The following is a 24,753-nucleotide window of genomic DNA, read 5'->3' on the forward strand; positions in this document are numbered from 1 at the left end:
TGGAAATGAGCGGAGTCTAAGACCAAAAGCAAAAGGCAACGTACGTAAGCACTGGACGTTAGTTGCTAAAGCTGCTTCCGCGTGATTACGCTACGACCCAGCAATAGCACTGCTAGGAATTTACCTAAGGGATACAGGAGTACTGATGCATAGGGGCACTTGTAACCCAATGTTTATAGCAGCACTTTCAACAATAGCCAAATTATGCAAAGAGCCTAAATGTCCGTCAACTCATGAATGGATAAAGAAATTGTGGTTTATGATACACAATGGAATACTACTTGGCAATGAGAAAGAATGAAATACGGACTTTTGTAGCAACATGGATGGAACTGGAGAGTGTGATGCTAAGTGAAATAAGTCATACAGAGAAAGACAGATACCATATGTTTTCACTCTTATGTGGATCCTGAGAAACTTAACAGAAGTCCATGGGGGAGGGGAAGAAAAAAAAAAAGAGGTTAGAGAGGGACAGAGCCAAAGCATAAGAAACCTAAAAACTGAGAACAAACTGAGGGTTGATGGGGGGTGGGAGGGAGGGGAGGGTGGGTGATGGGTATTGAAGAGGGCACCTTTTGGGATGAGCACTGGGTGTTGTATGGAAACCAAATTGACAATAAATCTCATATTAAAAAAAAAGAATGGATTGATTCTAGGACTGGGGAGGAAACACACAAGGTGAGCCTTGAACATCTTGCAAGAACAGAAATTAAGAAGCACTAAACACACACACACACACACACACACACACACACACACACAATGATGGAGGTATGTTACAGAGACACAAGATCAAACCCCAAGAATTCTCAATACCCAAAGCCGAAACAATTTGAGAAACAAAATAAAGACAATAAAGCGATAGGAACATAACCCAAAGTGTACAATGTACATCCATGAATCCATGGTGTAAATAAATGATCTAATTAACTAACAGAGGAGAAGAGATAAATCTGTCATGCACTAAGATGCCAAATAATTTATATCTGGGATATAATTTATACTCTGCCCTTAAGGATATGGAGCATAACTCCTCATCCCTTACATTTGGGCTTTGCACAGTAACCTCCTTCCAGAATAGACTAAAGAAGTGGTCAGTGGAAGAGGAAATTTATAGCAGAGAAACTCGACAAGCACCACTTCAACCAAGTGATCAACTCAACATCTCTATTGATCATTCATACTGATAATGGGTTCTCTTGATACAATGAGAAGAAGTGGTGCTTTACCTCTGTGATCTTCTTCCCATATACACATAACCCATGTCTGCTTATGAAGAAAACATTAGAGAAATCTCAAATAACGCAAGTACACCAAATATCTGATCGGTACTCTTCAAAGAGTCAAGGACATTAAAACAGAAAGTGTGATGGGGCGCCTGGGTGGCGCAGTCGGTTAAGCGTCCGACTTCAGCCAGGTCACGATCTCGCGGTCCGTGAGTTCGAGCCCCGCGTCGGGCTCTGGGCTGATGGCTCGGAGCCTGGAGCCTGTTTCCGATTCTGTGTCTCCTTCTCTCTCTGCCCCTCCCCCGTTCATGCTCTGTCTCTCTCTGTCCCAAAAATAAATAAACGTTGAAAAAAAAGTTAAAAAAAAAAAAACAACAAAACAAAAAAACAGAAAGTGTGAAAAACTGCCAGAGAAAAAAGGAGCCTGAAGAGGCATGGCAAATGCAATGTAGTATTCAGATAGGATCCTGAAACTTAAGAAATACACTAATGGAAAAACCAAGGGCATCTGAATAAAAAAATGGATATTTGTTAATAATAATGTATTATTTATTACTGGTTCATTAATTGTAACCAATGGACCAGACCAATGAAAGGTACGTATAACAGAGAAAACAGCATGGGGGTATATAAACATTCTTTGTACTGTCTTTGTAATTTTTCTATAAATCTAAAACTGCTCTAAAATAAAAGCTTTATTTAAAGACATAACCCCCAGAAACTTTTTTTTTCTCTCAAAAACAATACCAGACAGTAAACAACAAACACTAACTTTTTTGAAACCCTTACCCAGACTTCTACATTCAGGGATCCTAATGGGCTGTGGCAAGCATATTACACACACACACACACACACACACACACACACACACACACACACACAATTATCTCAGTAACTGGTGTAATGTGCAATTAACTAGGGCACAAATCTGTAAAATACAATGGCATCTGACCCTCCCAGAAGCCCTTCCAACTCCAGCCCTTCCAAAGTGCACACAGTCAGAAGCATCCCCCCCCCCAATTCTCTGTTAGCCTTTCCTACAATGGATTTCATGAGACCCTGTAGAGTCACTAGGATCCAAGCTGTGGTAAACCACTCCAATAGTTACTCTTCTTAATGAGATCAAATAGCTTAGAATATTTAACAGCCTTAATTCTCTGGGGTGGATTAAATTTATCTTGGAGAGGTATTCCAGAAAAGGCAAAGCCAATAGAGAGAGAAAATAACCATCAGCCATCCTAGGCTCATGTGGGTAAGTCCCAGAGAACTATGGGAGAGATATACCTTGACACCCATGCTTCTAAGCCAGTGCCAGCCACTCCCACTCCTGAACTATCACATGAAAAAATAAACCCTTTTTTGGGCAAGCCGCTGAGTGACTCAGTGAAATGCTTAACTGATTTATACTTGCCTGCGTTGTGTTTTCTAACCAGGAGGATGTTTGCACAACTCTCGGGCATGCCGTCCACATGGCCTTTGCTCGTGGTATTTCTTCCTACAAGAATACGTTTACTCAGCTTATTCACCTGATAAATACCTAATGCCTTGTTAAGATTCACTTTACAAATGACTCCCTTGGTTGTATACTTTCCCCAACCTCCTCGCTCCCCAAGAAAAAATGTTCATTCCCCCCACAAACTCTGTACAAACCATTATCCTAACCCTCAGCCCAATTAATTTCAGGAATATGTTTGAAAATCTCCCCTCCTTGACTGTATGTCTACCAAGATCAAGGAATAACATACTTAACTTTTATATCTCAGTTGTTGATGTAGGACACACTAGGACTACTACAATACGTATTGGCTAAATTAATGAAGGGTAAATTAATAAATTAATGAATCTTCTCATTCATCACAAGAAATAAAATGAGCTGATTTCTACTTGAGCCTTTACCTAAGTTTGTTTAGCATTTACCCTTGTTCACCACAGACACATACACACATGTAAACACACGTGCACACACACACACATACACCAACCTACCAATGAACAAATGGACTCAGTCACCCTCACTTGCCCCTGAACAAGTCTCCTATCTGGGGGAACATGGTGTGCAGGAGCACCTGTCTTCTTGGGTCCCAAACAATTCTATTTACTTGCTAATTCATCCATTATAGAAAGGAAGAGTTTCTGTCATATTTAATCTGCAGATCCTCTCAATACAGACATGTGATTGGTGAGTAATGCATCTATTTCAATAAACTGCCCTTAGAACCAGTAATTGGAAGTCTCACAGTTTATTAAATGTGACGCTGTGCATACTTCAAATCCCATTCTCGCAAAGCTTTGACGACAAAAATTCCTAAACCCGGTAAAAAGGAAGCTCTTCCACAAGCAGCTCATTCATTTCCAGTAATGCTTCATTTTTTTTTTTTAAGTTCCGACACAACGGAATTTGGACAGTTAGATTTTCTTACATTGTGGTATGATCGTTCAACATGTTATTAAATACCGTCTGGTATTTTAAAATAAATATTTTATACAGTACACGCTACAGTATTTTTCATCTATTTTACCTGAAATTAAAAACAAATTCACATTAGACCGTAATTAATTTCCCTTGAAAATTTTAACTATGTTATTGTAAATATATCAATTATCCAAAAATGTCAGTAAATTCTAATACTAATTCTTAGCTTGAACACATTCTAAAATCTGAAAGACGTGCTTGCTGTGTGAAGTGAAAATAGAATAAGGATGAGATTTAATTAACCTTGACATCCCTTTCACTATGTCTTAAAAGGATGTCTTTCATGAAATTTTAGATATTATTAAGCTATCTTCTTATCAGTCTCTGCAATGATTAACTCTGAATGATATACACCTTTGGTTCAGATAAATAATCAAAATCTAATGAGTTGTGACAGACATTTTAAAATGGCGGCGATTTTAATGTGTAGTTCATCACATCTGACAACATGGTTAGGCAGATGATATACCTTCCTATTATGATGTGTTGTTATCGATAATTTTGAAGTATTTTTGTCATATATATTATAATCTGTAATACTGAAATAATAATTACACCCAAAGAGTTAATGAGTTATGTGAAACCATTAGGAATTAGCTGCAGAAGGCGAAGACAGACCAAGGGAAGGCACCCCTTGAACTAAGAAGGTTTGACAAAGCTACCATGACTTTGCAGAAACAGAAGGGGATCGGGAGCCAGGAGAGGCTCTGAGAGCATAATTCGCAATTCACAAATGCCTCAGATAGGATGCCAAGCTGGCACCACGTATGGATGGATCATCTTTCTGTTTTAAGAACGAAAGGAAGTTACAAGTTACCAAAAAAAATTGCTCTCCTAGCAATGAAGCACGAATTATATCACAAGCAACTTATTTCAGAAACAATTGTGTCTATAGTTTCGAACGTGAGGTTTGGGTCTTAAGGCACAAGCCATACTTCTTCCTGTGCACCAATTAAGAATAATTCCACACGCACACTCTGCCTACAGAATTGCTTCCAAGTAACAATATCCAAGCACTTTGAGTTCAATGAAGAAAAAATATGCCTTATAATTTGTAAACCAACAAATGAAGGAGTCTTGTGAGACTGTCGATTATCTTAAAAGTGTTAAGGATAGAACCATTAAAAAACAACAAAACACATCTACATGGATAATATACTAATTAGAGCGAAAGGGCAGTCACCAAGAGTTAAGTACAGTTTTCCCTTTCAGGTCCCCTAGGTACAGAAATCCCTTAAAAAATGTTACTCTGTGTGTGTGTGTGTGTGTGTGTGTGTGTGTGTGTGTGTGTGCGCGCGCGCGCGCGCGTGTGCGTGCATTCTGAAGTAATTCTGGAACGATGCACATCACCTGCGTTAATAGTTATTCTTGCTGGTTGGTGGAATCAACATTGAATTTCTTGCTTATCTGCATCTTTATTTTTCTACTTATAAAGTATTATATAATTATGTTTTAAATAATTAAAAAATAGAAAACACTATAAAACATTTAGAAGTAAATAAGAACTCTTTTTACATTACTCAAAGGATTCACTAAATGTACTATATTTAGTATCTTCACTAATATACTGAAGATATTAAAATGACTTTTTGATGCCTAAAGTTTGAATTATATAAGATTTCTCTAGGGAGGATGGATTGGGGATCATTTTTTTTAAGTGAATATGTCTTTTTCTTAATAACAGAAGATTCACAATTTAAAGCTAAAGTTTTTAGATTCCTAATTTGGACAGAAATCTGTGTTAATGAAATAACATCTGTTCCTTAACAACCTAAATTATAAAATTGTGGACTCTATCCTCTTTATAGATATTATTCTTCTGTATGATATCCCTAAAGGCAAGTATGGAGAATATACATGGTTCTTGTAATGCTAGCATAATCTAGATGACTTCTAAATAAAACAGATACCGCTGTCTGGCCAGTGACAGGGCACAAAATCAATGCCCTTTCCAAACTTAGTGAGCCACCTCCCCATATCTTAGACGTCCTTAGGGTGTCTGGGTCCTAGAGATATGTGCACTGGCTGCTAGAAAGCATGAGTGGCCAAAGATTTTAGAGTAATTTATGCTGAAATGATATCACACAACTGTCAAAGAAGCTGCCAGAAACGATGCACACACACAGATATCTGACTCACACAGACACAGGAAAGAAAACCATCCCCTTTCTCTCCGTGTGTCTAAAAAAGAACTAATTTTCATATTCAATCTTCAGAAGAAAGCATCCAGTTATCCCCTTTCTCAAAGAGAGACTGAGCTCCTCCAACTTCTAAGGATATCGATTGCAATGTTCTCTAGGCCACCACAATTCGGGGATGCAAATGATCTCGTGGCTCTCAATTTCTAGAGAGAAGGGAGACCCCTTGCCTTGACTTAAAGGTGACTTACCAACCAAGAAAGCAAGGGTGACCGCTTGCATGTGCACACAGCACCAACACCGCCAAACGCATTCCGTGTCTTGTTTCCTGAAAATATCTGATCAGCGCACACATAGCTCTGACCTCTAGCATCAAACAACATGAAATCGACACCCAATGCTTGCAAATAGCTTATTAGTAGTGACAGTCAATTAGCAGTGTTTTTGTAACTCCCCACAGTAAGGAAAGAAATAATCCAAAGGATAAAATCAAATTTATAGAACTCTTAGTACCAGGTTTGGCCAAATACTCAGTCATATTTTCACGAAGTCATCAGGTGGACAAATTCGAGTGGTCGAGATCAGTGTCCCTTCCTTCCTGTGCAGACGTCATCATGGCTGACAAAAGATAAACAGGCATGTACAAGGGGCAGAAACGTGGGGAATTCTATGGTAGTCATCACACCTTTGAAAAATTTAGGGCTGGGAACATTTCAAAGAATGATTTTGAACATCACTTGTAACCACACACACACACACACACACACACACACACACACACACACACACCATAAAACCTTTTAAGACTGCATTACGTTTTTGTTCAGTGCCTGACTGGATGTGTAGTAGCAGAGCTGACTTTAGGTAAAGCATTTGCTAAATTCGGGGGTGAAGAAGGGAAGGATGCTGTTTCATCCGTTAGCTACATACCATATTATCTTGCTATACTATTCTTTCCATAATCAACACGTCTATTCCGTGAAGCCTGTAATTCACCCTGAAACAGATTCGAAAGAAATGTCTTCAACATGCTTAGCGTAAGCCTCTTAAATCATTCTTAATTAACACCTAATTTCTATCATGAGCCAAAACATTATTTAATGACTTTCGAGAAAATAAAAGATGATAAGGCTTTTTCAGGATTAAAACCCTTCTTTTTATTATTGCGCTTGTCCTGGGCCTTCACCACCATCAATTTATGACTCTGTCTTCACAGCAAATGTTATGTCCATAAGTAGCGGGTGAATGCATGACCCAATTGGTCACAGACCATCCCAGTTTCTCTCTGTGGTTTTGATGTTGGATTTATCTAGTACTCCTCTTTCCCTCTCAAAAGTGCCCTGGTTTGGCCGATAAATCACACTGTCACTTTGTATACAGGGTAAAATTCCTAGATCAACTTTGGTGAGCATCTAAATACAAATGTTCAAGTGTAACAAGCCTTGGAAACTATCTCCCTAGAGATCAAGGCTCTTCCAGTTTAGGGGGAAATGGTAAGACAGCACAACCATGGGCTTTAGGTACAGGGCAAGGCACAATTTCAAATCTTCTGCGACAAGCTGAACCACATTAATAAGTGACCTCTAACTCCCAGTTTTCTTATAGAGCAGATGACTTGGCTGAGCCAAAACAAAGCAAAACAACAAAACAAAACAAAACAAAACAAAACAAAACACCTCAAAAGGAGCTTGCTCATTGAATATGTCATGTTTCGAGGGATCCTTGTGAGATAAAATTAGCCTAAGAAAATCTGGGACAAAATGTCAAGGAGATTGAGCTCTTTCCTCTTCCAGAATAAACTTTTGGGAGCATTTCAGAAATATTACTAATTTATTCTCTTCAAATGTTGCTCCAAAGAAAGGGATACTTCTTGTGTTAGAGGCCACCTAATGATATCAGCATTCTTTGCAGATAAGGGGAAGCATCAGGGAGTAAACATCACTCAGAACGATGAATGATTTCAAACTGGGACTGACTCTATCTCTCTAGATCTCAAATTTCTAATTTGGCAAGAAATTCTCTCTCAAAACTATTTAACACAATTCCACTATACGAAATTTCTATTCATTTCTTTTTTTTTCTTACAATTTTCAAAATCTCAAGCTAATCAAAACCCATTTTCCCTCAACCTTATACATTTATCTTCTATAAAGGTCACGCTGTGTGTAGATAAGGTATAAGTGATAAAAACCAAATGAGTCGCAACTTTCCTACCTTAAGGGGCGTCAGGGATCTGAAGTGATAATATTGGAGGTCTGAAAAAACTTTGACACAATAAAAATTGTGTTTCCTTTGAAAGTCTTTATAGCACTACTAAAATGTCCAATATTGTTTAAAAGTACTGGAAATGTATATGTGTTTGATTAAAACAGTAAAATAGTTATTAAAGAAAACACTGTATTTGATAGGCAAACACTTTGCAAAACAGGTTCCATGCACAGAAAGCCATGTTAAAAAAAAACAAATAAAAACATCCCTATTGCTTTATGCAAAGCTAGCATTATTTCTGTCTACTCAGTAACATCCCATAATAGGATCCTATTGTTCTTATCCCAGCTCTATGATGAAGGACCGCATGGCCCTCAGCTCTTTGTTCCTATACGTATGTTCCGTAAGTTAGGTTTGAGCTTGTCCTGTGTAGCCACCATGGGAGAGATTTTCTGCTGTGTGTTTCCCTTTCAATGAGATCTTCACGGTACTATGGCAAGTACATAACAGAGTACTGTTGGGTTACTCTCCACCAATTTAAGTAAAATTAGTTGTATTTTATTGGTGCATGAAATTAGTGTATTTGGTTCCGTAGTACCAAAACTTGGTGGTTTCGACAACAGAAATTTCCTGGGAGATCAAGGTGTTACAGCACAGTGCTCTAGGGAACCCTCTCTAGCCCCGTCCCAGCATCTGGTGTTGGCCACCATTCTTGGTGTTTCTCGGCTTATGGACCCATTGCTCCGGGCACGTGGCCACCTCGTGCCAGTCTGCCATCACCTCATCTTGTCTCCATGCGTGTCTGTCTCTGAGGCCAAATTTCTCTTTGGTATAAAGACAGCAGTCGCACTGGAATAAGACCAACCTAAAGGATCTATTTTAAGTTGAGAACAATTAGCAATGCAGCAACTATCTCTTCCCAGACCTCCACACTGGCACTGCCATTTTTCTGAATTTTCTTTTTTCAATCTTGTGGGTAACACTTATGTCTCCTTACTCCTTCTGTTTCAGCCCTCTGATGACTACCGAAGTCGGGTGTCTCTCCAATTATATCCTAGACATTAAAACTTCTTCCTATCGAGTTTTACTTTACAGAATCTCCTTGTGCATTCGAGATACTCATTTTTTGTTAGTATTAGATAACGCCAATTCTTCTCCCAGTATTACCTCTATTTTGACTTTGTAAAGATGACCGCTGTTGACCAGAAATCGTTAATTTTGCTGTATTCGTATGCACTGGAGTATTTGCCTGTGAGTTAAAATTGTGTTTTTTTTTAAAGCTAATAAATTCATCTCCCCAAAGGGTTATAAAAACATTAATTTTTTCCATTAGTTTAAGAGTTTTATATATTTCAGTCACTAATTCATTGGGATTTATTTTGAATATGTATGATATGGGGATTCTATCTGAAAATTCACCTTAATTAGCTAGTTTGCCCAATATGATCTACGATTCATCTTTTTCTCAATAATTCGAGGTTTCACTTGAGCCATGGTATACCAAGTTCTTCTATTCTTGGTCTCTTCCTTAGGATTTCTAGACCTCTCATTAATTTATTTGTCTGTTTCTGTAATTTACTACATACTGTGTTTTTACTCCAGTATTTTATGTATTAGTATTTAATAGTGATTTTATCTCCTTTGATCTTATTTTTCAAACTGTCCTAGATATTTATGTGTTCTAGGTTACAGACTTTAGGAAAATATAAATTGAAGAGTCAAAAAGATAATAAGATCCACTTTCCAACTTCCTTAGCAAAACCAAGTTGTAGAAACTTTCATTGAAATCGCATTGAATTTAAAAATTAATACAAATATAACTGTTCTTATTTTAGCTAACTTTTAAGATCCTTTAACAGAATTTAAATTTCACCCCACAAATATCTAGCGCATACTTTGTGATGTCAATTTCTATTTATTCTTTGAGGATTTTGTGGGTTTTTTCATAATATATTTTCTAGACTTTTAGTGCCATAGACACTTTTTGTAAATGGATTACATATCCAGATATTTTACCTAATTCTTTTTACTTTTTTTCCTAATATTTGACTAGTTGCATATTTAATTGCAAAATCACATAACCATGTCTTCTGCAAGTTATTTTTTATTCCAATTTTTCTACTGCCTAATTCATACTCATTTTTATTGCCTTGCCTAGAACTCCTCGTTCTATGTTGAAGAACATTCTTTCCTTGATCATAGAAACATTTCTGCCTTGTTCTTAGACATTTCTTAGAAATACTGAGTCAAAAATTTCCGTCTTGCATTTGCTCTTTGTTGCAGGATATCTTAGTGGTGTATATAAAAGGAGCTCTCTTCTATTTTAAAATTTTTTTAATGTTTTTATTTATTTTTGAAGGAGAGAGAGATAGAGCATGAGCGGGGGAGGAGCAGAGAGAGAGGGAGACATAGAATCCGAAGCAGGCTGCAGGCTCTAAGCTGTCAGCACAGAGCCCGACGCCGGGCTCGAACTCACAAACTGAGATCATGACCCGAGCCGAAGCCAGATGCTCAACCAATTGAGCCACCCAGGCGCCCCTGTCTTCTGTTTTTAATTTCTGGCTAGCGCATCCTGTCAGATACTTCTTCAGCATGCATCAAGAAGGCTATGCTATTCCTCGATTCCATTAATTAGGTAAATTATATTGTAATATTTTCTGGTGTATAATTTCTGAAATTCCTTCTGAAGCCATTTTTCTTTTCAGTGAGCAGCTATTGTAGTTTCTCAAATTATGAATTTTGGTTACTCGAAAGAGAGCGCCAGGGTAGCATACTGAGTATTTAGGGAAAGAAGGCCTATCGTCACTTTTTAAGTCCTCACTTACAGTGTGAATATTTCTCTTCCCTCCAATCCTGAGGACAGCTCAGAGGAATAATGGCTTGCCATAAAGCACTTGGAAAATGGTGACTTCTAAATTGGCTCTTTCTTTGCAAAGTGTTTTGGACTTTTTAGGAGGTGCTGTATTAAGACTTTCTAATGAACTTTAATTTGCAAATCATAGTTGACTCTAATTTGCAAATTCCATGTATTAATGTGAGTCAAGAATAGTTAATATTAAGTGTTGCTTCATCAGGTTACAAAAATAACAGGAGAGTCATCAGCGTGGTGTTTATTAATACAAAGAACACTTGGAACACGCTGTGGTCTCAGCAAAACAATGAACACACTCATGCATATCAGACAGCAAACAGAAAATCCCAAACGCAAACTGAATAAATCCTTTTCAGGAAACCATTTGCCTTCAGCCTGATGAAAGTCCTATCTGCGAGGTGGACTTTCAGCGAAAATGACACCCAGTGACCACGTGTGCAATATTTTCTGCTTAAGTCTTTCCTAAGAGGCTGTGGCCCTTCCTTTTCTGTTAACAAAATGTCCAGGGGCTTCTCCCCCCACCCTCACCGAGTGCATTTTATAATATTTAAATAGCAAGATTGTCTAGAGTAATGGGATTAGCCATCACTCATTTATTGAGTGATTAATATCTGTGGCTTACTGGGCTGGGAATCCGAAGGCGGACAGTACTTATTAAACCGTGCGCTCATTTTGTGATGTATTTACCACCTCTACTGGATTGCAAAACCTGTGAATGCAGAGACTCTGTTTCATTCTCCATTTTACTTTCTTGATCTAGCCACGGTCTGCTGCAGTTCTGGAACAGGGCAAGTGCACCATAAATGTACGGTGAAAAAACAGTGAAAGGATGAAGGAAGTGTGAGCAGAAAGTTCGACAAGAATCCAGGGGACACGGTAATGGGGAATTAGTGGACGCAAGGCATTCAGAGTAATTAATAAGGCCAGAGGTCATAGATATAGAAAAGGGTGGGGGGGGGGAGAAAAGAAAACATACTTGCAATCAGATTTCATTTTTTTCCTAAATACATTCTAATTCATTAATCTTAAGTCCCCATTAAGCTATCCAATTCTGTCAAATAGTGGTCTAAACAGAATTCCTGAGTTATAGCAATATTAGCTTTATAACAGTCTAGTGTATTTATGTTGAATTTTTAGAAGCCACTGAATTCTCAACATTGAATATCCATGAGGGTTTAAATTGCTTTGAAGGCTGGTCAGTATGTCAAGAACACTTCGTTGCAGACTAAGGATTTTGCACTTTTATTAAGATCATAGATGAGGAAAAAAACTATTTTTGTTCTCTTTCTTGGAGACAGAGCATGCAAGCAGTGGAGGGGAAAAGAGGGGGAAGAAGGGAAAAGGTGGAGAGGGGGAGAGGGAGAGAAGGAGAGAGAGAGAGAGAGAGAGGAGAGAGAGAGAATCTTAAGCAGGCTGCACGCTCAGCATAGAGCCCAATGCGGGCTCAATCCCATGACCCTGGGATCCTGACCTAAGCCGAAATCAAGAGTCAGATGCTTAACCGAATGAGCTCAGCCACCCAGGTGCCCCAGGAGCCAAACTATTCTTAACAAAACAGCAAGCACAAGTCTTATCCATTCACAAACAAGAGATCTTTGGAAGACAAGAAAAGGACCCCAGAAACCTTCCTCAGAATGACAACACTCAACTGTGCTTTTAGCTTCAACAGCACCATCTATGGGAGACGAGAGTTAATGTCACCTGTCGGTGTGAGGTGGGTGCATTTATTTTGCTCACCATTTGCTAATTGAAAAACGAGAGGGCAAAATGCTCTAGGAGCCCAAGTGCATCATCTCATTTGGAGTTGCAGCAAATCGCCCTACAATTCTAACCAGTGGTGAGATGGGAAAAAAAATATCAGGAGAAGAGACAGTGAATTGAAGGATGTATATCGATTATAAATGCAGTTGTGCCTTCCAGACTTATCTCCTTGTCCCTGGAGACCGTCAGCCCTCCCAGGTACCACATCAGCATTCCTACGGTCTCTGACGGCTGCCTACCCTGGATTTGCAATATCAGAGACGGCACCTGAAAGAAATACAGGGACCTCAGATCTCCAAGTACTGCGTTAAAGCCGTCGTTACTCACCTACTATCTCACCTTACCAAATTTACTTTCTTGGTCAACTATCTCCGAGCTTAACCCTTCTTGTGCATGTCCTCCTTTCATGAGGCACTAAGGATTCGATGATGCTTTGAATTCTCTGCATATTACATTTATGCCGATCGTCTCCATGGTTGCAATGAGTTTTGACAGCTATATCAAAAGCTTCTGCTCTTTTTTCCATGAGGTTTCTTAGCCAAGAAGACCTTTTTGGAGAATTAGAAGGTTAATCTTAAAAAAAAAAAACTTAAATAAATGATTTTATACTTATTTTTGTTTTCTTAACTTCAGTTGGCATACGAACTACGTGTTATCAATGCTGTATCAGTTAAGTATTCATCTTTCTATGCCATGAATAGCACTAATAAGGACGACAGACAAAGGGTTGAGTGTGCCAGGAGAGAGCCCCCTCTCCGATGATACCACCAATTAATCACCTGGTTTTCAAAACTAGAGTTGTTCAAATCTGCTCAAAGTCGACTCAAATATACGACACTCAGCCTAAATAGGGAAAGAGAGGAAAATCCTTTATCGTTACATTACTTAATATTTTTCTGAAGATTTTCGTCATGTAATCTAGACCTAAAAAATTTGGAAGAATACAAATTAAAGATGGAGAAGCAATTGTAATTCTTTTCAGACTGTGTGACTTCATCCCTTGTTACAGGGTGAACTGTGTGCCATCCACCACCCCTTCCCCCCAAAAAAAAGACATGTTGAAGTCCTAACCCACCCCTAAATCAGAACGTGACCTTATCTGGAAGGGAGGTTTTGCATATGTAATTCGTTAGGATGACGGGTTAAGAGGAGGGGTAGGGTGGGTTTCTAGACCAACGTGCCCGCTACTCGTAAGAAGATGGCCCTGTGAAGACAGAGGCACATGGGGAGAGAACTGTACAATGATGAAGGCAGAGTGGAGGAATGTAGCCACAAGCCAAGGAGTCCCAAAGCTGCCAGTGGGACACCAGAAGCACAGAATTCCAATCCAGGCTTCAGAGGTAGGGTAGTCCTGCCAGAGCCTTGATCTCCCACTTGATTTCCTACAGTTCAGCGCACGGTGTAACAGACTGTCCAATGCCCTCTTCCTCCTTCTGCACCAAATGGAACCCAGGGACTCAACCTAAGTCTTTTGCACCGAAACTTCAAGAACAGCGCGCTCTTCAGTGGGCTTTCCTCAGACCTACTGCTCTGCCTCACGTGTTTTATGACTTATTCATTGTCACGTCCTGCATTCTAGTTCCATCTCCTGTGTATTATTTATCTCTCTCAACTGAAATAAGAGCTCTTTGAAGACGGAGACAAGGCCATGTGTTTATTCTATATCTCTTGAGAATACTAAGGAAACCAAAAGTAACCTGAGTGATATTCTTGAAAAGAAAGCTATAAAGCAAGATTAATCACCAATTCAGTGACCATGCAAAGCCAGAACACTCCATGTCATGGTAATCTTTTCTGGTCTTAATAAATAAACACAGAGACAAGAAAACTGAATACTTCATTGGCTTCTGACCAGAGCAAGGCTGTCATCTGATTGTGTCTTCAGTGCACCTGCTGCTCAGCACAGGGAAGACGCCCGGCTTCACACGCGAAGAGCAGAGCACCGTGGACGCTCTGAGGATGGCTTTGTCGCCCAATCCACTCATCTCACAGCACAGTAGGAAATGAGTGAATCTTAAATAAGTAATTTAGAGGCTATTTCAATCCTAGCAGTTTCCACGGCCAAAAAAGCAATGCAAGAAAGTGATGCTAATGGACAGATATGGCATGGGTTGAGTCCCAGGGGTAAAGGGACCGAGCATTCTGGGCAGGGCATGGATGGATCTCCGGTCTCGCTTGCTCTGTTGTAATTAAGACGAGTAGGCAGGAAAGAAAAGCAGAAAGAACAGGATGACTTGGAGAAAATTCTAAGGGCTTCACGGAGGCAGTCTGAACATCTGAAGATTGCAGTGATTGTCAGAAACGGACTACTTTCCAGTCACCTGTAATAAAAAAAGGACTCACTGGGACACTGACACCGAAAGCAAGAGTTGGGGAGGGGGGAGAAAGGAACACAGCAATAGGGAAGTGAATGTTGAGCAGCTGCTGCGGATCCCATTTTTTCCTTTGCTTGTCATTTTCTCTCTGGTTTTGATTTCTAATCTGATACTCGCCCTTGACCAGCCACAGTAGATGAATGGCACTGAGACCCAGCAGCCCCTCACCGATGCAGGCCACTCTGTGTCCACGCCTATGTCTCCCCTTTTACATACATCCACGTGGATACCCTCCTCCAAAGTGTCTTAGGATTCCCACCAGGGAAGAGTGAATACCCCCTCATGTCAAACATGTTTCACAACCCTCTCTGTTCCTCCCGCTAGTTACCTTAAAGCTCCATGAAATGAAAAGGATCTCCTCTTAATCAAACGATGGAGAACTCCTGCCCGAGGCTGCTGACCCCTTAGATAGAAGAAAGAACTTCCTGGCAGGGAACGCTGTTAAACGTCAAAATGATTTAGCAATAAAGGTTGTGGAATCCTCTCCCCTGCAAATCTTCCAATCTAGGATGAATCACGCCCCTGAAAACCTGTTGACACCACATGACTTTTGAAAAGGCAGGGTAGACTGGTTCCGATGCCAAAAATTAACTAGTATGGAAAACTGTCAAAGGCACAAAGACGAACATCTGATTCCTTCCAGCCCCAGCAATGGATCCTCCACACCCAACTTAAAAGGGCTAAATGGAGTTAAGCTTCTGCCTGACTTAAGCACGTTGTAAATGATCTTTCCGGACCAGCCAACCTCTTTCACTCAAAGAGATTATTTTGTCCCTCATGGAAGATGCCCAAATCCTTAGTATGTGGGCTCCGGGAGACTCTAACAGGGATGCAAACTCATTCACCTCCACAGGAGATCTTCAAAGTTTCCAGAGCTAGCAGTCCCCATGGGGGGGGGGGGGGGGGAGAAAGGACATTTCTAATTTCTCTAAGCAATTGCTTCTTTATAGAGTTTCTAAAAACAGAAACCCTTACTCATTAACTCAGCATATGATTAATAAAGAGCAAAATGAGGACCCTTGCTTCTTATTACTTTGAAGAATCAAAGCTAAATACATCAGGCTCTGGGACCGTCCCCAGAAGGCTGAGCGGACCCACAATACAGGAATTTTAGTATAACTAAGAGCCGGCAAACAGGTGAGTTTCGGTTCCAAATGACAATCTGAAACCTAGTGGTGACGAAATACAGGGCATGTGGAAAGACCCTGGCATTAAGTCTGCGTTGGAGCTCAGTCATATTTTACCTCTTGCCACAACTTTTTTCTTACTTTCTCAAGAACGTGCTCTCTGGCGACACTTCAGGAAAATCTGGTCTCTTTGCAGATGCCAAGGCTTCATCAGGCTCCCATCTTTTTCTGCTCTCCTGACTGGGGAGGCCAACCAGGCTGTGCAGCCCTTACCTTGTAATGAAGTCACGTCTAAATGATCTCATATCTTCTTACTTTCTACCAGACCTCACCCTTGTCCTAGGTGTCCAATCCAACCTGCAGGCACTGGCGATGGGAAGAATAAGGGGAGGTATCCCGAAGTCTTCCATATAGAGAAGAGGTAGGTAATTTACTATCCCAGGACCACAAAGATCATAAGGGATCTTCATCCCCAGGCTATAAATCTCCCCGCTGTCCTTCAATCAAGTCCGGGTATATCCCAAAGTGCTAGATGGGCTTGTTGTTTTGGTTACGCTCGCATCTTATGTGTCTAAAGCTGTGGTCTCTTTAACATATTTTCTTCAAGTGTTCCTCAAATGCTTATTAAGAAGAGAGAAATATTCAGGAAAACAAGATGAAAACCCAGTGTCAAATACCCACGATCCTGTCTAACTTCTGCCATGATTCTCCCTGTAATACACAAATATATTTAAAAATATTTAATGCTTTTCATCTATTTTTCACAGAGACAGAGCGCAAGAAGGGGAGAGGCAGAGAGAGAGAGAGGGAGATGTGGAATCCAAAGCAGGCTCCAGGCTCTGAGCTGTGAGCCCAGAGCCTGACATGGGGCTTGAACTGATGGACCCTGAGACCATGACCTGAGCCAAAGTTGGCTGCCTAACTGACTGAGCCACCCAGGTGCCCCATCTGCAAATATATTTACAAGATTTATCAACAGTAATTATCACACTGGGAGTGACCTTGCCTCCTGAATAAAATCTCTCTGCTGTACTATTGTAATAACTGCCATCTGATCACCTACTTTTACAGTCTTTCCTTTCCTCTAACATCTTCCATCTTCCAATAAAATCATCCCCAAAACTACACTTGATTATGCCATCCTTCTGTTAAAGCCCAATGCCTCGCCAGTGACTACAGCATGAAATCTACATCCCCTCTCATGAGGTGCAAGACCCATTCCTACCCAGTCCTAACCTCCCTTCCCATCCTCACCCTTGACCATCTCCTTCTTGCAAAGAACTACAACAAATGCTTCACACATCTGTGAGCTCACTGTTCCATTTGAAAGCTCTTTAGGTTTGTACAGACCAGAAAAACCCAAATTTTCACCACCTGGAATAATTCTCTTTTTCTCCGTGGTCCAACATAAATGCTACCTATTTTGTGATGCTTTTTCTAATTTCCATAAGCATCGCTGGTTTTTCATGGCTTTATTGACTTCTTTGTGGGACATAATATTCTCTCCTAACAGATTTCGCTTAGTAAATTACGGACTTAAAAGAGTGAGAGGGTTGGGGGTGGAGGGGGCACAGGTGGGGCACAGAGGGTTTTTAGGACAGTGAAAGTATTCTGTGTGACACTTTAATGGTGGATATATGTCATTATACATTTGTCCAAACCCATAGGATGTCCATGTCCAAGAGGGACCTTAATGTAAACTGGACTGTAGGTGATAAGGACCTACGTTCACTGTGACAAATGCACCCTCTGGTGGGCGATGTTGATAATGCGGGACGCTGCGCCTGCCGTGGGGCAAGGGCCATATGGGAAAGCTCTGTACCTTCCTCTTAATTTTGCTGAGAATCTAAAACTGCTCTAAAAAGTTGTCTTAGTACAAAATGGCTGAATGTTGTGTATCTGTGTACGCATGTGTGCACACGCACTTACATCCTAGACATCCAGCCACATTGTAGGCATCAGTAAAAGCGTGCTGAACAAAACTGTTAAAACGTGCCACATTATATAGAATCCTACCCTACGTTCCCTCAGAATTCACATCTCCAGGCAAACATGTCCTGTTACAGCAGCATCTTTATCAAGAGCTGTCACTTTACATGCAATGTACTTGTCTTTGCCTAAAGGTTCTATACTTTTTAAAATATTCTTTAAGTTTATTTATTCATTTAGGGAGAGTGCACATGCATGAGCAGGAAAGGGGCACAGAGAGAGGGAGAGAGAGAATCCCAAGTAGGCTCCATGCTGTCAGGGCAGAGCCCGACATAGGGCTCAATTTCACCAACCGTGAGATCACGACCTGAACTGGAATCAAGAGTCTGATGCTTAACCGAATGAGCCACCCAGGCGTCCCCACCACCATGATTTTTTTTTAAAGAAATACAACTACTGGGGCACCTGGGTGCCTTAGTTGTTGGGATCTGCACTGACAGCACAGAGGCTGCTTGGGATTCTCTCTCTTCCACTCTCTCTCTCTGCCCCTCCCTCGTTTGTGCACGCATTCATATTGTCTGTCTGTCTGCCTGTCTGTCTCTCTCTCAAAATACACTTAAAAAAAAGAACATGCAATTTCTATATTTAAATATAAGAAAAGAGTTGCTCTTACGTTTGATTTCTGTTGGCTCATCACTGTTCAAAGAGCAAGATAAACAAACCCAAAATGCCATCGTGATGTTTAGGGAAGGAAGAGAGAGAGAGAGAGAGAGAGAGAGAGAGAGAGAGAGAGATCCTTAACAAAATTTCCCTTCAGATCAACCTCATTGGGAAAGCTGTGAAGAAGTAGCTCCCTAAAGGCAGGATGACAAGGGGGTCACAGGGGAGCGAGAAGACATGGACAGACTCCAAGCTGGCTAATCAGGCCCACGTGAGGTCTCACGTGTCCGTCATCATTCCAGTTTCTGTTTCTGGAAAAAGAGCGGGGCATCGGGAGTCGTGGTAGAGCCTTCCCTAAGTTTGAGAAGAACGGGCAAAGAGAATGACTTTTCCAAAAATAAAGGCAAAGCCTCCTTAGGTAAGAAGGGTGAAGGGTCTCCAGTTTCAAAGGCTTCCACAGATGAATGCAGCGTAACTTTCTTCAACAATGAGCACAGAAGGTGCAAAGATGAATGAGATCCAGCGTCAAGCCTCTAGAGTACTTAATGTGCCCGTGGGAAAGTCGATTTTATAAAAGGACAGATTTATAGAATGTGGCAAAAGGCTTTAAGAAAGGCCTGCATTTGGGGGCCCCTGAGTGGCTACGTCGGTTGAGCATCTGACTTCGGCTCAGGTCATGATCTCAAGGCTTGTGAGTTCAAGCCCCGCATCGGGCTCTGGGCTGACAGCTCAGGGCCTGGAGCCTGCTTCGGATTCTGGGTCTCCTTCTCTCTCTGCCCCTCTCCTGCTCATGCTCTGTCTCTCAATATTGAATAAACATTAAAGAAAATTTTTTTAAGTAAAACGGCCTGCATTTTAACTCAAAACTAATTTACAGACTCCTTCCAGTTGGGACAATGATGTAGCAGGTGCCGAGTTAGGGCACCCTCCACCCCAACTGGACATTTTCCTTCTCACAATCATATGGAGAAAGGATTTCTTCATAAAGCAGGCATAGCGTAAATATGCCTTAGAAATCCTAACAGCTAACCCTTTGTTCAAATGTGTACCCTTAAATAAACATAATACCAATTAAGATTTTTGTGTGTGAGATACTACAAAATAATGCAAAAATCAATCCAAATTGTGGGTTTTCCAAAAATTGCGCAAGTATCTCAAATAGCCGCCATGCTATTTAGGGGTGTCAGAACCTTTACCAAATAAGATGCTTCTTTGTGTCAATGGTTTGCAGGGATTTAAAACTTCAAAATACCAACATAACTTCTGTGGATGACCACAATTTGTTCATTGTACTGATAGATTCAGAACATCTCTGTTATGTGATAGTCTACAATGGTCTCGTTTTATTATTTTCATCCTTACCCATCTACATACATAAAAATGGAATATGCATCTATGAGACACATTAGAATAATTTGGGGACACATCTGTGCCTTGTGAAAAGGTACAATAAATAGTGACATTATCACCTAGTTCTTTTATTGTTCTTTGTAGCTTGTAAAACACTTTGGCATATGCGTTAACTTTTTTTTTCATCGGGGAGTTGCAATAAAATCTACAAAATTCTGAAAATAAACTGTAAAATCAACACATTCCCGATTATTTTGAGGGTTATCTTGGTGACAAAAAGTTTTCAGGCAGGAGCAGAAGTAGTGATATTTTGAGAGTTACCAGATAGATAGCATACTATTTTACGAGTCCTCTTGAAACTGTGGTAAAAAGTAATGAATCCCATACACCTGACATACACAAACTTTATAATACTCTCATGGGCAAGAGCTAGTCAAAGATGAAGTCAGGGATTAAGAGCAGAACAAAAGAAGTCATCCATAAGGCAGAGAAAAAGTGAATATTTTTGTAAAAAGAAAACAAAATCTTGAGAAAAGTCATGACATTCCTATTCCTTTAAGACAATAAAAAGCATAACTGTGATTTCCTTTTAGGAAGAAAGGAGCTTTGTCTTGAAATATAAAGGGCGGGGGGCCTGGGTGTTGAAGTCGGTTAATCAACCGACTTTGGTTCAGGCCATGATGTCGTGGTTCATGAGTTCGAGCCCCGCGTCGAGCTCCATGCTGACAGTGAGGAGCCTGCTGGGGATTCTCTCTCTCCCTCTTTCTCTCTCCCTCTCCCCTATTTACCCTCTTTCTCCCCCTCTCTCCCCCTCCCCTACTTACACATACTCTCTCTCAAAACAAATAAACTTAAAAACAAAGGAATATAAAGGGCCAGTGCTATAAACTTTGGCCAAGAGGAAACCCTGACGGAGCTAAATCTGCCAGCCCGTTTTTCCTCTATCCCACTGATACTTACCATCTGCCACACCTACTTAGCCAAGAATCCATCTTGCGGCTAAGGATACAGCGGTGAAATGATCTCTGGTCTTACAGAGTTCCTATTCTAGGGGAGAAGAGCGTTCTATTCTCATGATTCTGAAGGGTGTTTGCAGAAATGACTCAACCACAGCAATTGGAAACACTGAAGTGAATCAGACCATTTCCAAACTAGGCATCTGCGAGATTCTGTAAATTACCCTAAGCGTGGCTCAAAGCAAGGTATTCAGAAAGGCCCTGACTGCACACATGTGCGTGCACACGCACACGCAGTATAGTATGTATGTACCTGGGTATGTGTGTTTCCGCAGCAGCGTATATGTACTGTGCGATCTGTTACTTCCACACTCTGGGCTCCTAGGAATTTCTGGCAATTTATGAAGCGCAACCCTATTTCCTGGTGTGCCAGGCTCAGTTTCAACACAACCCTCACAGGAAGCTCTGGGTGGCCCCTGACCATGGAACTTGGAGACTCAAAGCACTGCAGATGACCCACTGCCGTCTCCGGTTAAGATGAAGGAAAAGACCCAAAACAAAACGAAAGGAAACGCCCTTCACAGTCTGCACCGTGTAAAAAAGGAAACTTGCAGGCATCGGTGGATCTGCGGAGGCAAAAGCTTCTACGTGACAACAGAAGTATTATTAAGGATGACAATAATAATAATGGTGGTATCAGTAGGGACGAGCTTTTGTTGAGGGCTTCACGGTGCCTCCGTGCAGATTTCCAAGTATCCATCACAGCAAACTGCTGAGTTGGGTAACTGTGAGGACTCCCATTCACAAATGAACACGGAAAATGAGAGAGGCCTTGTCACGAGCCAGGAAGTGTAGGAGAGGGCTTCTAGGTAGTGAGCTCCCAACGTCTATGCCACAGAGGAAGGCTGGAGTCTCCTTACGCCCTAGACATAACGAAGAGCACAGGCCCTAATCTGACTAGTGGAACATGAAATGCTATTACCCAGTTTTATTTCATATACTGTTGTTTTATGTTGGGGTTTTAACAGATTGAATGGTGATACACTCCCTTCCTCTGAGCCCATTTTGTTCCCTTAACGTCTATCTTCCCACTGTGCATTTCGGGACCCTAACCCCTTATGGTGAGAGGGAAGTATTGTGTTTAAGATATATTCTTCAGAACCCAGAGTGATGGAAACCATCACTCTTATGTTTTCCATTCCAGCGTGTATGGTTAACATACAGTGTTACGATAGATTCAGGCATACAATATGGTGACTCAACAACTCTACGCATTACTCAGTGCTCATCACGGTCAGTGCACTCTTAATCCCCGCAACCTATTTTACCTACCCCCAATTCACCTCCCCTCTGGTAACCATCAGTTTATTCTCTATAGCTAAGAGTCTGTTTCTTTGTTTGTCTCCCTCTCTTTTTTCCCTTTGCTTGTTTGTTTCTTAACTTCCACATAGAAGCGAAATCATACGGTATTTCTTTCTCTGACACAGTTCACTTAGAAGACACTCTAGTTCCATCCAAGTTGTTGAAAATGGCACAATTTCATTTCTTATGGCCTGGTAATATTCCGTTGTGCATACATTTACCACTTCTTTATCCCCACGTCTGTTGACACTTGGGTCGGTTCTGTATCACGGCTATTGGAAATGATGCTGCAACAAACTTAGGGTTGCACATCTCTTGTCACATTAGTGTTTTCACTTTCTTTGGGCAAATATCCAGTAGTGAAATTAGCAAATCATATGGTGATTTCATTTTTAATTTTTTTAGGAACTCCCATATTGTTTTTCCTTTTGGCTGCCCCAGTTTGCATTGCCACCAACAGTGCACGGGGGTTCCTTTTTCTCTACATCCTCGCCAACACTTGCTATTTCTTTTTTTTTTTTTTAATTTTTTTAACGTTTATTTATTCTTGAGACAGAGAGAGACAGAGCATGAACAGGGGAGGGGCGGAGAGAGAGGGAGACACAGAATCCGAAACAGGCTCCAGGCTCTGAGCTGTCAGCACAGAGCCCGATGCGGGGCTCAAACTCAGGAACCGTGAGATCATGACCTGAGCCGAAGTCGGACGCTTAACCAACGAAGCCACCCAGGAGCCCCAACACTTGCTATTTCTTATGGGAAGCCCTTATTCTTTCTACCTGCTTGTAGCAGATCTGAAAGAGTTGGCAAAGTCAGCTAAGACCTGGAATTGCTAATGTGTCAGAGTTACAGACGTTTGCTTTTGCACTATTTCAACAAATATCTAATGTTCACCAAATAATACCTCTTTTATATATAACTTATTACATAATGTTTTAAATTGTCAGGAGACTCAGATAAGCATACCATTTTACTGCTACATTATTTTACATATTTGAGCAAGTTGTGGATCGATTAGTTTGTAACTGATTTACAGAAAGGAGTCAAATCCATGGCTCTGGAGACAATGGACGTGCCAGAATTTCTGCACTTACAGGGCAAACAGTCAAGGACTCGATCTCCACATTTCAGGATGTCTCTTGACAGTTTACTAGCACATGTTTTCCAGTCTATGCCACTATTGTGTGCATGTTTCTTCTCTGTCCTTAGGTAGTCATTTGTTGACTTGTCTTGGAATTAATAATAATAATCACAAAAGATAGGATAAATCTCCTGTGGCATTCAGTTCTAGGATTCCGCAGTATATTTTGTGGATGACGAACAATTCCTAGCCTTTAACCTATAGCATAAATCATTTAAAGAGTTGTGGTGATAAGCAGCCTAAATGCCTACTTCACTCCACCCCAGAACTCCATCGTAGAGTCTAAGTGTTTATTACAAGAAAGGAACTCTGCCGTGTACTTCAAGTGCAATGGTTAACACATTGGTACAATCGGAGCATGTAAACACATTCTTTGGAGTCCACAATATTCAAGATTTTTAGCACAGAGTAGGAAGTATCCTTGTTTCGAATCATTTCACCTGTGTGCTAATGTTTTCATCAGGCAATCGGATTGAAATCTAATGGCCATATGTATTAATTGGCGGACCTGACAGACAAGTTGGCTCTAATTCATCTTAATTAATATTGTTCAATCTTAAAGGCCAAATTAGCATTTTAAATACAGATTATATTTTGCTTGTCTGTGTTCAGGCAAGTCAAACAAATCTGAAATGTGGAGAATGTGATTTCTTATTCATTTTATTTGTAATATTATGGAAAATGAATAGAGTAGTTAAGTTGGTCATGTGGGTTTACTTTCCTACTTTTCCTAAAATAACAGAAATTGTACAATCATTCTACCATCAGAGCTTCGCTCAGGTTTTTTCTCAAACTTGGAAAATCTTTCCCGTAATTCTTCTCGGATTACAAATTATCAAACCTTCCGAGTCCAGCTGCATCTTCTCAAATCAGATCATTCTAACATCACTTCTTCCCACTCAGACCACTTTCATTAGTATTTTCTCTACCACCAATTACGGGTCACCAGAAAACATTCTGTGTTGTTTTATTTCATGCATATGTGTCTTTTATCCCCAAAGTGATTTAAATTTTTGACGGCAAGAGTTAAAAAAAGGAAAAAAAAACCCAGTGTTTTCTGCACTGTTATGTACTTAAATACTTGATTCTTTTAAAACGAATGTCTATATAGATTTGTAACCTACAGGTCAGCTTTACAGGTTCGAAGTACCATCAATGCTAAAGTGTTATTTTTCTA

This window comes from Felis catus, chromosome B1 (assembly GCF_018350175.1).
Source record: "Felis catus isolate Fca126 chromosome B1, F.catus_Fca126_mat1.0, whole genome shotgun sequence".
NCBI classification, from domain to species: Eukaryota; Metazoa; Chordata; class Mammalia; order Carnivora; family Felidae; genus Felis; species Felis catus.